Source organism: Argopecten irradians, chromosome 9 (genome assembly GCF_041381155.1).
Source record: "Argopecten irradians isolate NY chromosome 9, Ai_NY, whole genome shotgun sequence".
In the NCBI taxonomy this organism is placed as follows: Eukaryota; Metazoa; Mollusca; class Bivalvia; order Pectinida; family Pectinidae; genus Argopecten; species Argopecten irradians.
The window spans coordinates 15,863,833-15,878,626 of record NC_091142.1 but is presented as its reverse complement, the minus strand read 5'-3'; the positions used below and the strand labels follow the sequence as shown (position 1 = coordinate 15,878,626).

General features: G+C 36.4%; 1 pseudogene; it reads right to left on the bottom strand.

The window, feature by feature from the left end:
* Window positions 1-7,592: 7,592 nt before the first annotated feature.
* LOC138330999 (putative nuclease HARBI1) lies at window positions 7,593-9,814 on the bottom strand (annotated as a pseudogene).
* Window positions 9,815-14,794: the final 4,980 nt, after the last annotated feature.

Below are 14,794 nucleotides of genomic sequence, written 5' to 3'. Positions count from 1 at the left end.
GTTTTAAATATCAATAATAAATCCACCTCTATACCCCCTCTTATTAATAATAACTCCTTCATTCAACATCCATTTGATAAAGCTGAGTGTTTAAATAAGTACTTTTTATCCATATCCTCTACCTCTGAAGATGTTGAACCACTACCTGAAATTACCCACCAATTTCCTTCCTCCATTTCTTAATTACTATAACTCAGCAGGATGTTAAAGATAAGTTATTTTTACTGAATGGGAATAAACCTGCTGGACCTCATGATATAATTCCTAATATAACAAAACAACTACAACCATCTTTACTTTTCCCTCTTACTCTCCTTTATAACAAGACAATTGAAACAGGTATAATTCCCTCTATTTGGAAAATGGCAGATATTAATGCAATTTACAAAGGTAAAGGGCAAACTAATGATGTTTCAAACTATAGGCCTATTTCTGTTACTTCGTGCTTAAAGTGAATAGTCGGGCAAAGAAAACCAGTCTAAATGCGTTCATTGGCCTTCCAAAAGTTCTCGCATATTAATACGACGGTCAAGTTCTGCTTACGTTTCCAAGTTCTGACCATTAAAATAAAGAAAAGTTGAAAGCATTGAAAGCGAGGCTGCGTGGAAATGTAACCACGGACATAGTCAGCCGGGAGGACGTTTTAGGATTTTATACTTTAAATTAATTTCTTCGTACGGAGGCAGATTTTGACGAGAGATTTTATTTTTCTATTTCATAAGAAATTATACTGGACACATTCACACCATTTTTAACGACTTTAGCCATCCTTGCCTGACTGTTCACTTTAAGTAAAATGTTAGAAAAGATTATTTTTAAATACCTATATAACTACCTCTCAACATATAAAATTATAACTAAACACCAATCAGGTTTTACTCCCAAAGACTCAACTGTAAATCAATTATTGTCTATTTACCATACTATAGTTAATTTCTTAGATCAAAATAAAGAAATAAGATACATATTCTGCGACATCAGTAAGGCATTTGACAGAACTTGGCATGATGGTCTACTTTACAAATTACAATCATATGGAGTTATAGGTAATCTTTAAAATTGGTTCAAAACAATTTTATCATCAAGAAAGCAAAGAGGTACTACCGAAGGGTACTCCTCAACTTTTAATCCGGTCCAAGCAGGAGTTCATCAAGGCTCAGTCCTCGGACCGCTACTGTTTTTAATTTATATTAATGATTGTGTCTCAAACAAAATAAAGCTATTTGCTGATGATACTTCCTTATATGGCATATGTGATAACAATCCCAAAGAATTAGCTCAAAATCTGTCAGATGATCTCAATAATATCAAAACATGGGCCACTAAATGGGACATCAAATTTAATCCTGCTAAAACAGAGTCTGTTATATTTTCCAGGAAAACTGTTAAAAATCATTCTGTAATACACTTTTAAAATAATCCTATTACTGAAAGCAAAACACATACACACCTTGGTATTTCACTTAGTGATGATGCTAAATGGAATCTACATATTTCAAAGGTATATGATAAGACTGCTTAAGAACAAAATTAATAGGAAATCCCTAAATACTATATATATATCTTATATTAGACCAGTAATTGAATATGCAGATAATGTTTGGGATAATTGTACACGAGCTCAAAAAGATCTATTAGAATCAATGCAACTAGAGGCTGCAAGATTAATAACAGGTCTGAGTAAAGGCACATCTCATATCAAATTATACAAAGAATTAGGATGGGAAACATTAGAATACATAAGATATAAACATTAAGTCATTTTAATGTACCGAAATAATGAATAATGAAACACCAGATTATCTAAGAGATGTTTGTTTGTTTGTTTGTTTGCTTTATTAACGTCCTATTAACAGCCATGGTCATGTAAGGACGGCCTCCCATGTATGCAGTGTGTTGCGTGTATGTTGTGCGAGGTGAGTGTACTGGGAGACTGCGGTATGTTCGTGTTGTGTCTTCTTGTATAGTGGAACTGTTGCCCTTTTTATAGTGCTATATCACTGAAGCATGCCGCCGAAGACACCAAGCAACACATCCCACCCGGTCACATTATACTGACAACGGGCGAACCAGTCGTCCCACTCCCTGTATGCTGAACGCTAAGCAGGAGCAGAAACTACCACTTTTATAGACTTTGGTGTGTCTCGGCCAGGGGACAGAACCCAGAGCCTTCCTCACAGGGGCGAACGCTCAACTCAAGGCCAAAAGTGAGGCGGTGCCAAGGGAGGCATTAGGAAAGATAAAGTCAGTTAGGAAGAAGAGAAAAGATAAGATCCTTAATTTAGTCGCCTTTTACGATCATGCAATAGGGGCAGCAGGTACAATTCTAACGCCCTACCTGCAGGGCCAATCTAAGAGATATTATTGAACCTTTTATACATGATGAGACACTCTATGGGTATTTCCTTCGAACAAACAGATTATTTGATCCTCCCTTATGTCGCACAGTAAGTTATTTTGAAATAACATAAATTTTTTGAACTTTTTCATGAATTTTTCCAACAATGTGAAATGAATAAGATAGCTAATGAAATCCATAATATTGAATCATCCACACAACTAAAGAAAATTATAAATGAAAATAACCAAACTTCAACTGACATAACTGATGTGTTTAAATAAAAGTGCCAATTAAGAAATAGTGAAAGTAATCTAAATTGTGACCGATTCATGGATCACCTTATAGAATCCCTAATGTGTGAATGTAATCAATCCTTTGAAACTACATATCACTATTTCCTTGAATGTAATCTATATCAAAACCACCGTTTGACGCTAGAACATCTGAATCATCATCATCATAACCATGTGTGTAAAAATGTCCTTGAACAGGGATGTACAGATTGTATTGATACTGAAAATAGAAATATATTAACTCACGTGTCTAATTATATAGCTCAAACAAAGAGATTAAAAGTTGATTTAATTGTGTAAATAAAATATTTATTATTCTGGTATATGTAGCCATGTAGATTATAGTAATGGTAAGTCTTATAATATTATACATTATTGTTTATATGTACATGTACCTATAATCCTTCTTCCCTGGAGATCCACCTTGATACAGCTAGCAATTGCAACTAACAATATATTTGTACTATGGGCAACCTAATGAGACTTATACAAACTCAATTTTTGAATTGTTTCTCTGTTAATATGATTATCATTCCTCTTCTTTTCTTGTGTTATTTTAAAATCATCAAATATTTAAGTAAGGTAACTCCTAAGAAACTAATTATGGGTAAACACTAGTAATTACAAATATAGTTGTAACTCCACAAATCAAATATATGTGTATTTTGTGAGATTGGTTCTTGATGCCCATCAGTGGATGGCTAATTGTGTTAAACACATGTGGACTTTATAGCCTGGATCTGTTGTGGCGAATAGGACCAATATCATAAAATATACATACTATCAAGTATAGTTAGAATTATGTGATAATATTTGGTTATTATATAAAAAAAAAAGAAAATTAACTGTTAATTTATAGAGTTATAATAAATATGATAAAAAATGTCATTCCTCATCTAGGAGTTACCTCCCCTTATTTTCATAAACCTCACTATGTATATATGTTTCATATAATTATTTGTTTGTACCACCAATATCGGGAGAAGACTAAGATAGGCTACGCCGGATGTCTAATCCAATTGACACTAACATATTTTTGTCAATAAAATATTTGGAGATTGAAATTTGCTTTCGTTTGAATGCCATAATGGTTGCAAGATAAACATAATACACGGTTAGTATCTTACAATACAAGTTTTATTATGGTGCTCGACACGGAGAGCCGAGATGACTCGCACCAAAATAACCCTTGTATTGTAAGATACTATCCATGTATTCTCTATATATTGTGATAATGTAGGCCTACTTAAGTACGGGATCGGAAAAAGTAGATCTACAATGTATCATTAATAGTTTCATTCAGTATAATTGGTCAATGCCAAATTGGATAGCGCCAGAAATTCTGGGACGGGAGGCGGACCACGTCCTGAAAGCCCTTCTGCTACCGAGGAGATAATCATTGATGCCACAGGCTCAAGGCGTGGAATGATGGGCAACCCCAGTGGGATAGATACAGATGGTAAGTTCACTTTTTAGGGTGGGGAATATACTATTGTAATGCATGTATATATACATTTTACATATATGTATAAATGATTCAACACAATGTAATAGTACTGGATTTATCTTTTATTTATTTAGTTCTCAGATATTTGCTATGACAAAGTACAAAAGATGTGTTTCAACAAGACAAATATTTGCATAATACAGGAGTAGGTTATAAAGGCTGGTGAGAATTATTTTTAGCTTCACCGAATCTTGTGCACATAAGGAGTTATTAGACTGTCATCTTTCCCTTATTATTGCCAGATAATAAATGCATAGTTCAGATGAAGATAGGGATAGTTTTCCCTTATTATTCCCAGATAATAAATGCATAGTTCAGATGAAGATAGGGATAGTTTAACTTGTGTAATATATGGATTATGTTCGGCTTAGGGCAATAGCTCCACTATACAAGACACAACACGAACTTCTTCCTAACTGACTTTATCTTTCCTAATGCCTCCCTTGGCATCGCCTCACTTTTGGCCTTGAGTTGAGCGTTCGCCCCTGTGAGGAAGGCTCTGGGTTCTGTCCCCTGGCCGAGACACACCAAAGTCTATAAAAGTGGTAGTTTCTGCTCCTGCTTAGCGCTCAGCATACAGGGAGTGGGACGACTGGTTCGCCCGTTGTCAGTATAATGTGACCGGTAGGGGTGTGTTGCTTGGTGTCTTCGGCAGCATGCTTCAGTGATATAGCACTATAAAAAGGGCAATAGTTCCACTATACAAGAAGACACAACACGAATATACCGCAGTCTCCCAAAACACGCACCTCGCACAACATACACGCAACACTACGCATACATGGGAGGCCGTCCTTACATGACCATAGCTGTTAATAGGACGTTAATAAATCAAACAAACAAACAAACAAACAACACGAACATACCGCAGTCTCCCAAAACACACACCTCGCACAACATACACGCAACACAACGCATACATGGGAGGCCATCCTAACATGACCATAGCTGTTCATAGGACGTTAATTAATCAAACGAACAAACAAACAAAATTGTGAAATAGTTAATGTACATGTACAAGAAGTATACACAATCTTTTGGTGGACAACACATCTACTCCAGACAACATTTACACACATATGCATAAACAGGTCTTTAACAGCTAAATTACAAAATTTGACTTGATACCTGAAGTAAATCAATTTTTATTTAGATTTCTAAGGAGATAGCTGACAGCTTGAACGAATTTCAAGGTAAAGCTTGTATGTGGTAAAAAGTAATCTCAATTAAAACATTTTATCTTTATATAAAAATAACCAACTGAACAAATGAAGCAAACATACTAAAGTCATGATTTTTATCTGAATTTTGAAGTAATCATTGTTTGATTGTTTGTTTGAATAATTAACGTCCTATTAACAGCTATGGTCATGTAAGGACGGCCTCCCATGTGTGCGGTGTGTTGTGTGTATGTTGTGCGAGGTGCGTGTTTTGGGAGACTGCGGTGTATTCATGTTGTGTCTTCTTGTATAGTGGAACTGTTGCCCTTTTTATAGTGCTATATCACTGAAGCATGCCGCCGAAGACACCAAACAACACACTCCACCCGGTCACATTATACTGACAACGGCGAACCAGTCGTCCCACTCCCTGTATGCTGAGCGTTAATAGGAGCAGAAACTACCACTTTTATAGACTTTGGTGTGTCTCGGCCAGGGGACAGAACCCAAAGCCTTCCTCACAGGGGCGAACGCTCAACTCAAGGCCAAAAGTGAGGCGGTGCCAAGGGAGGCATTAGGAAAGATTACAGTCAGTTAGGAAGAGAAAAGATAAGATCCTAAATTTAGTCGCCTTTTACGATCATGCAATAGGGGCAGCAGGTACAATTCTAAAGCCCAAATGAGTTTAAATCAAGAACATAAATTACTGTAAAAGTTATTGAACATGTAAACATAAAATGAAGCCATTTCAAATATAAGTTAGTAAATGGTATCTCTAAAACAACATATATCTTATGATCATGTAACAAAATCCCTGAAATCCAATGACTGAGCTGTGCTTATAGAAATATTAGAGATCTAACTCCGCACATAATTTGCATGCTTTTCGTATTGATTTAACCAAGTGATAGAGGTTCTTTTTATTGTATAAACATGTGTTTGTTTAATTAACGTCCTATTAACAGCTATGGTCATGTAAGGACGACCCCCCATGTATGCGGTGCGTTGTGTGTATGTTGTGCGAGGTGCGTGATTTGGGAGACTGCAAATATTTATGTTGTGTCTTCTTGTATAGTGGGACTGTTGCCCTTTTTATAGTTCTATATCACTGAAGCATGCCGCCGAAGACACCAAACAACACCCCCCACCCGGTCACATTATACTGACAACGAAACATAAATGGACTACAAATGTATGTATAACCGTTGTGTGTTTGAACATTTGTACTTCAGAAAAACTGAAGACCACATCATTTCTAACAGAAAAAACACCTTCTTGACAACCAGAGGCTTGAAGAAGAAATAGAGAAAATAAAAGAGGACAGAAAAAGAATGACAACTGAAAGTGAAAAAGAAAAGTAAGTGCTTGCCTATTGGACCTTGAAGTTACAGCACGAGTTTCAATTTTAAATGTATTAAAATTTTAGATCTTGTTTAAACAAGTGACAGTTTGTATGTCAATATATTACTTGTAAAGTATACTTGAACACAAATTAGTTGATACAAAGTGTCTATGCATGCAGATTAATTAAAATTAGACTTGTAAATATGCTCCACTCTGATGGTCTACATTACGCTTCAATACAAGTTCTTACAACGTCTGAGGTGACCAAGTATGGGAAGTTGTTAGATCTTGTATTGGAACGCAACGTCGAACATCACGCCGTGCGTTCCATTTGCAGATACAACTGGTACGAACCCCCTGTATCTGTAATGGAATGCGCTGTGCCGAACCGAAACAAGTGGTTCTTTTTCAGAAGCGTACCACTTGTATCCAAGATGGCGGAACCAAGATTCTTCATTTGTCACCTGAATGTTTTCTTTTACAAGGCAGAGCGTATTTAAATACGATAAAATTACATGGATCGTTTATTTCAATGTGTGCTGAAACTATTAAGGAAATATTTTTTTATATATATATTTCATTGTTAACACCGAAAACACTTAACTTTTATATTCGAAGCATATCTTTCATATGGGTGCCGACATTATCAAAAATCCAAACGCGTTTCATTTGGCGGTGCCGTATCACTTTAGTGCAACTGGTACGAATCCGCAAATGGAACGCCCGAATAGTGGAGCAGAATTTCAAGTCTAATTTTAATGAAATTACTATGCATGGGGCTTAACCTTAGGTATAACTGTTGACTTACAGATTGTTGTGTTGGTTTGTAAATTTTGGCAAAATACAACAATCTACATCTCAACAGTTACACACTTTTTATCAACTTAGTTATGTTCAAGTACACGTAAGAAGTGATATATAGGCATATCAAATATAGTTGACTTATCTTAAAAGTATTGACTGGCAATATGATTTCTTACATGCTTTCCATCTGGCTTAGCAAGCACTCCTTGATCTTGGATATGGAGTTGATTCTTGTTATCAATCTCCACATCCAAGATGTCTTACCTTAAAATCCCTATGTTGTGCAATACAATACACGCTAAGGTAACAGTCACTGCAACCTCGGGTGCCATGCTGAGACCGAATCTCATGTAAGGAAATCTGGCCTTCAATACTACAAAGGTTTGTTTTATGTGAACTCAGGTCCTACACAGGCTGCTGTTAAAACATTCCTGTGACCGGTCAGCTGGATGAAGATATGGTATCATCATGTACTTTCTGCATGCATACCCAGATTCTCCCAGCAACAAACCGTCATGTACTCCTGTTATGTAATTAAAAGATAACTATTTAGACTTTCAACAGTAGTATGTTATAAAACAAGAGGCCCATGGGCCTTAACGGTCATCCGACTCGTGGCACAAAACAACAAAGTCACAGTATAAAGTAGTGGTTAATAATTAATATAAGCAATACAAGGAACTCCTTTGTTGAATATGTAAGTTGATATAGGTAAAGGTCATTTGTTGAACAAACTTGGTAGCCCTTCATCCATATATAGTTGTAACCCATTCCAGGATTAAGGAGGAGTAAGATTTTAAAGCCAAATTTCAGCAAAGCTCCCATTTTAGACCCCCGCGGCTCCATCCCCATGTTTGCATGTTGTTTGCCATCCCTTGAAACCCCTATAGATCAATTTTCGTTGAGATCAGAGACCGAAACCTGAAAAGAGGAAGTTGAAGTTCCCCTTTCTGAGCCCCACCCCTCTGTCCCCAGGGGTCAGACCTAACTCTTTCATAGAAAATATGATTGTCCTTCCCCAATGATGTTTCACACCAAATATGGAAATTTAAGGATGAAGGAGGAGTAAAATTTTAAAGCCTAAATTAAGAAAATTTCCCCTTTTGGGGCCCTTAGCCCGTAGGGGTCGGACCAAGCTCATTTATATAAAATATGATTGTCCTTCCCCAATGATGTTTCATGCCAAATATGGATGAAATCCATCCAAGGATGAAGGAGGAGTAAGATTTTAAAGCTTAAATTAAGAAAATTTGCCCTTTTGGGGCCCCGCCCCTCACCCCTAGGGGTCGGACCTAACTCATTTATATAAAAAAAAATGATTGTCTTTCCCAATGATGTTTCATACCAAATATGGATGAAATCCATCCAAGGATGAAGGAGGAGTAGGATTTTAAAAATAAAATTACGAAAATTTGCCCTTTTGGGGCCCCGCCCCTCTGCCCCTAGGGGTCGGACCTATCTCATTTATATAATGTCCTTCCCCAATGATGTTTCACACCAAATATGGATGAAATCAATCCAAGGATGAAGGAGGAGTAGGATTTTAAAGCTTAAAATAAGAAAATTTGCCCTTTTGGGGCCTCACCCCTCAGCCCCTAGCGGTCAGACTAGGCTCATTTATATAAAATACTATTATCCTTCCCCAATGTTTCATACCAAATATGGATGAAATTATTCCAAGGATGGAAGAGGAGTAGGATTTTAAAGCTCAAATTAAGAAAATTTGCCCTTTTGGGGCCCACCCCTCAGCCCCTAGGGGTCGGACCAGGCTCATTTATATAAAATATTATTGTCCTTCCCCAATGATGTTTCATACCAAATATGGATGAAATCAATCCAAGGATAGAAGAGGAGTAGGATTTTAAAGCTTAAATTAAAAAAATTGCCCTTTTGGGGCCCCACCCCTCAGCCCCTAGGGATCGGACCAGGCTCATTTATATAAAATATGATTGTCCTTCCCCAATGATGTTTCACACCAAATATGGATGTAATCCACTTAAGGGGTAAGGAGGAGTAGGCTTTTGATAAACGACGGACAAAACATGATGACAATAGGTCATCCTGACCTAAAAATCCCCACTTTTCAATTATTTGAAACAACAAAATATAAATAAGATATTGCGAAATCTTTTCCCATCCTTTTGGTAATATGATAATTCAATTAGCCTACATAAACATCTTGATTGATAGAGAGATATGAAATCACCATACTCTCACGTATGAATCAATTCGTGAACATCTTCGAATCAACTGTCTAAGAATACTCATTACCATTTTCATATTGGTCTTTCAATGCAGAGGAATTCCAAATCCTGGAGTCATGGACACTGCCTGGCCAGGATACATTAAAGCTTGTTATCCTCATGAGGGTATCACAGATTGACTGTTGCATTAATACACAGTACATGTAACAGTGTATTTTATATTTATTATATGTGCACTAGTTTATACTTGTTATTTATATCGCAAAACTTTCGGCATTGTATAGAAACTACATCAACATCTGATAATATGGCTTGTAATTCATTTCATATCGAAAGTGAAATTTTACATCAACAAAAGTAAAATATAGTGAATTACCATATTTATTTAATATGTATCCATGTATGCGGTGTATTGCTGTATTGCATGAATGTGTAGTACGAGTAGGAGACTGCGGTATATTCATGTTGTGTCTTCCTGTATAGTGGAACTGTTGCCATTTTTATAGTGCTATATCGCTGAAACATGCCGCCGACAACGGGCGAACCAGTCGTCCCACTCCCTGTGTGCTGAGCGCTAAGCAGGAGCAGAAACTGCCACTTTTATTGACTTTGGTGTGTCACAGCCAGGGTACAGAACCCAGAGTCTTCCTCACATGGGTGAACGCTCAACTCAAGGCCAAAAGTGAGGCGGTGCCAAGAGAGGCATTAAGGAAGGATAAAGTCATTAAGGAAGGATAAAGTCAGTTAGGAAGAAGAGAAAAGATAACATCCTAAATTTAGTCTCCTTTTACGATTATGCATTAGGGGCAGCAGGTACAATTACCGTTAAACTGCAGTAAAATCAACATTAACAGGGGTGAGCGCTTACTCTTCGGCTAAGTGCTCGCATTAGTGGGGTACGCTCTGGGTTCTATTCCCTCGCCGAGACACGTGACAAGTAAGTCAGTTTCTGCTCCTGCTTTGCGCTCAGCACGCCTCAGATTGATCGCCAAAGGCGACTAAATTAAACATCTTAACTTTTCTTTCTTACAACCTTACTTTCTTCAACCTAATGTCTTCCTTGCCACCACATGACTATTGAAAGTGCTAGTCTCTAGCTCAGCATAAATGGAGTGGGATGAGTGGTTCTCTCGTTGTCAGTATAATGTGATCGGGTGAGCTGTGTTGCTTGGTGTCTTCGGCGGCATGCTTCAGTGATATAGCACTAAAAAGGGCAACAGTTCCACTTTACAAGAAGGCATAACACAAATACACCACAGTCACCCACAACACACACTCGCACTTAATACACGCAACACACCGCATACCTGATAGGCTCCACTATATAGATACAAGAAGACAAACATGAATATACCGCAGTCTCTCAAAACACGCACCTCGCACAACATACACGCAACACACCGCATACATGGGAGGCCGTCCTTACTCCTTACATGACCATAGTTGTTAATAGGACGTTAATTAATCAATCAAACAAACAAACATACCTGAGAAGCCGTCCTTACATGACCATGGTTGTGAATAGGACGTTAATTTAATCAAACAAACAAACAAACGCCGGGAATGGAACGGCTGGTTCACCCGTTGTTGGTATAAAGTGACCGGGTGTCTTTGGCAGTACGTTGCAGTGTTCCATTAAAAGACGCAACGCGAATACCGCAGTCTCCCTAAACACACCTGCATATGCACGTAACACAACGCATACATGGAAGGCCAGTAAAAAGGTCGTTTATTAATTAGTTTCCCGTATTTTGTATACTTTAGCAGAAAAAGCCCAACACGAGCGAAACCCAAAGAACTAAAAGGCGACTAAATTTAAGATATTACCTTTTCTTTCATTCTTACTTGCTTTCTCGTTCCTAACATCGCAAACGCTACACAACGCATCCATGGGAGGCCGTCCTTAGATGATAGCCCGTTAATTAATCAAACAAATGCCAGACGAGGTTCTTTCAAAGAAATACACAACCCGTAGGTCTTCCTTTTGTACACTTTAAAGCGAATAGTCGGGCAAGTGACTGTAAAATCGGTAAAAATGGTATTAATATATCCGGTATAATTTCTTATGAATTAGAAAAATAAAACTTTCCGTCAAAATCGCTGTACATGCGAAGAAAATAATAATATCTATGGGAATCCTAAAAGTCCTCCCGACCGGCTATGAGTGCAGTTCAACATTAACGCATGCGCAACATCCACCACTCTCCGTAGTAAACAAAACATGGCTACCGTAGTTTTGAACCAAAAGGTTTCCGCCAAAACAACCAACTGACTCACCTAAAATGCGAAAGGAAAGGCAATGGAGCAGCGACAATCCCAACAAATGACTCGGTAAACATTACGACGCATGGAGAGTGTTAATACAACTTGTTATAGTGAAGAGAACAGTTCAAACGAGCACGCGGCTCCGGACCGCTACTGTACGTACCTAGGCCTACTACCCGGTACTCCCTGCTCAGCTGATAGTGAGTGAGTCTTCGTATTTTGATCATTATGTAAATAGTCCCTAGCAGTATTTTTTCATAAATGAGTGGTCACATATGGTCACATGTTTCATACCTGTTCCCCAATCGCGTAAAACGTAACCCTGGGGTAAATAGCGGTTCTTTCGTGGGGCCTCTTTAGGGGTAATGAATGCCCTGTATATTTATAAAATGTACCGTTGTAATGCATGTACAGTTAGAATGTAACCGCTAGTGCAGTATCAAGCTAAGATTTGTTACAATTAATCTATAATATATTATGCTACCGGTCAATTCATACAGTTCTGATGTATATATTTATAGATTTTTAATTTGTAAATTTTTGTTCTGTACATGTTCTGGTAGTGTTATACACATACATTGTATATAGGATTTACATTGTAGGTTAATTGGTAAAATTGTATTGTATATGTTCTGATATACACATATACATATGTACATGTAGGTTTTAGCTTGTTCTTTAGATATATTTGGAGAACACATACAGTATTATTTCTGGTCATAATAATAAATAGTGTTTGTATATTTATTACAACTGTACCTGGTTCATGTGTATATGACAAACTTTACAGAGTTGAAATGTACTGCAGCCATGTATCATTTATAATTATTTTTATTTTTTTTTGGAACTATAGATAATGAATTTTGTATCTTTTTTGAAACAATATTTGATTCTATCAAATGCATCAGTGACACATTCACAACTTATAAAATGTTTTCTCTAAAATAAAAAAAAAACTGTAGAATGAACCTACATGTATTCATTTATATATATTTGAAATTGATCATTTCAATTTTTGTCATATTCAACAGATAAGATAAAAAATTGTTGGTTCTTTTTTTCAGGCACCATGCATGCATAGTGACATGAATACATCTAAAGTTCATCCCTTGGACCTGTATACAAGTGTATGTATACATATACATACAATTAGCATCATATGAAGACTGAAGAATGTTGATATGATTGCTCTTGAAAGTAAACTTTTCCAATATGGACCTAGAAGATCATGAACAGAACATTTAAACAGTATTAATTTATTAAATGTTCCTTTCAACTGTAATCATTAAATAAAATTATGATGCAATACTTTTTCATTGTTTAACTTTGTAGAAATATTTGTTTATATTAGTCCTCTAGATCCAGTGATTATAATTCTTGCATCCATATGTCGGCCCATTTGTTTGTCAGGGCTTGTGAGATAGCTTTTCAATTACTTTTAAAATATAAGGATTTTTTTTACATATAGCAATATAGATACCATTGTCTTAGGATTTCTAAATTCTACTTTACAAGAGAGTAGACTCAACATATAAATAAAACCATAAAACTAGCAAGTTATCTGAAATGTTAAAAATCTTTTTGTCTGAACCAAATTTCACATTTATTGTCTATGTGTAACTTGTACATAGACCATTTATGTATTAATACTGTAGTAACAGTGATTACAAACACATAGACTAAAATGTAGTATGTAGTACTATGTACATCTGTCTTTGATTTGAGTTCTAAACAAAAAAGTGGTACCTATTGGGAAGTTGTGACTTGGGCGGAGGGTGAATGAATACAGAAGAAATAGCTACACATGGAAAAAAGAAAGATATACCGTACCATATGGATTCAAAGTTGCTCCAAAATCGATGAGACTAAATAACCAAAAAAAAAGCCATGTAAACCCCAAATATGCAATGACCAGATCAATGATAAAGCACCCTTCCACTTCCAGTTATCTGTAGCTATTTCTTCTATATTTCAACCCCCCACTCAAGTTACAACTTCCCATCCTCATGATTCTTCTGTCTTTTAGCCCCCCCCCACCCCCCCCCCCACCCCCAACACACGCATACCTGATTGATTGTCATGTTATTTCAGGTTCCTATTCAAGTATTATTCCTAAAAACCAAAAAGGGTATACACACTGTGTACTCTCAAAGGAGGGGAACCACTTCATTCAAAAATGGAATTTACAATTTCATCTTAATTTTGAAATTTTCAATTTAATTATTAATTACTGGACTATTAAAACAGTATAGAACCCCTCGGCTACAGACAAAGTACTGTGGTACACATTTCTCTTAATTAATTACTTTTCTTCAACTCAATCATCTTTTTTCTCCAGAGCACAAAAAAGAACAGGAAACAACAGAAAAGGAAAGTAACATACATGTAGGCCTATATGTTTTCTGGAAATATATATGATGTGTTAATTCTCACAGCATAGGCCTACATGAATGTGAAGAATTAAATATTATCAATGTTTGAGAGAATTTCCTAGTTGTAATTCTATAGCAGCTACATGGAATGTACGTTTACATATATACATTGTACGATACATATACATCATAAAAGTTTCTTTCCTTCCAGCTGGACATTCATGTCATCTCTCTCCAGAACTCAAATATTGTTTAAAAAAAAAAAAAAAAAAAAAAAACAGAGACATAGATAATTTAATTAAATCTCTGCAAAAAACTACACGAATAATTGAACACATATATTGTACTTGTAAAATATCTATGTATGAGCTAATTTATTTTCACATCTTTGACAGCTACATGCATGGACGTTCTATGGAACGTTTTCGTGTGGTTTTAAATGGGAAATTATGTTACGATTATTTGTATTTAACCTTCATGATTCGGTTCATGTAAAATACGACG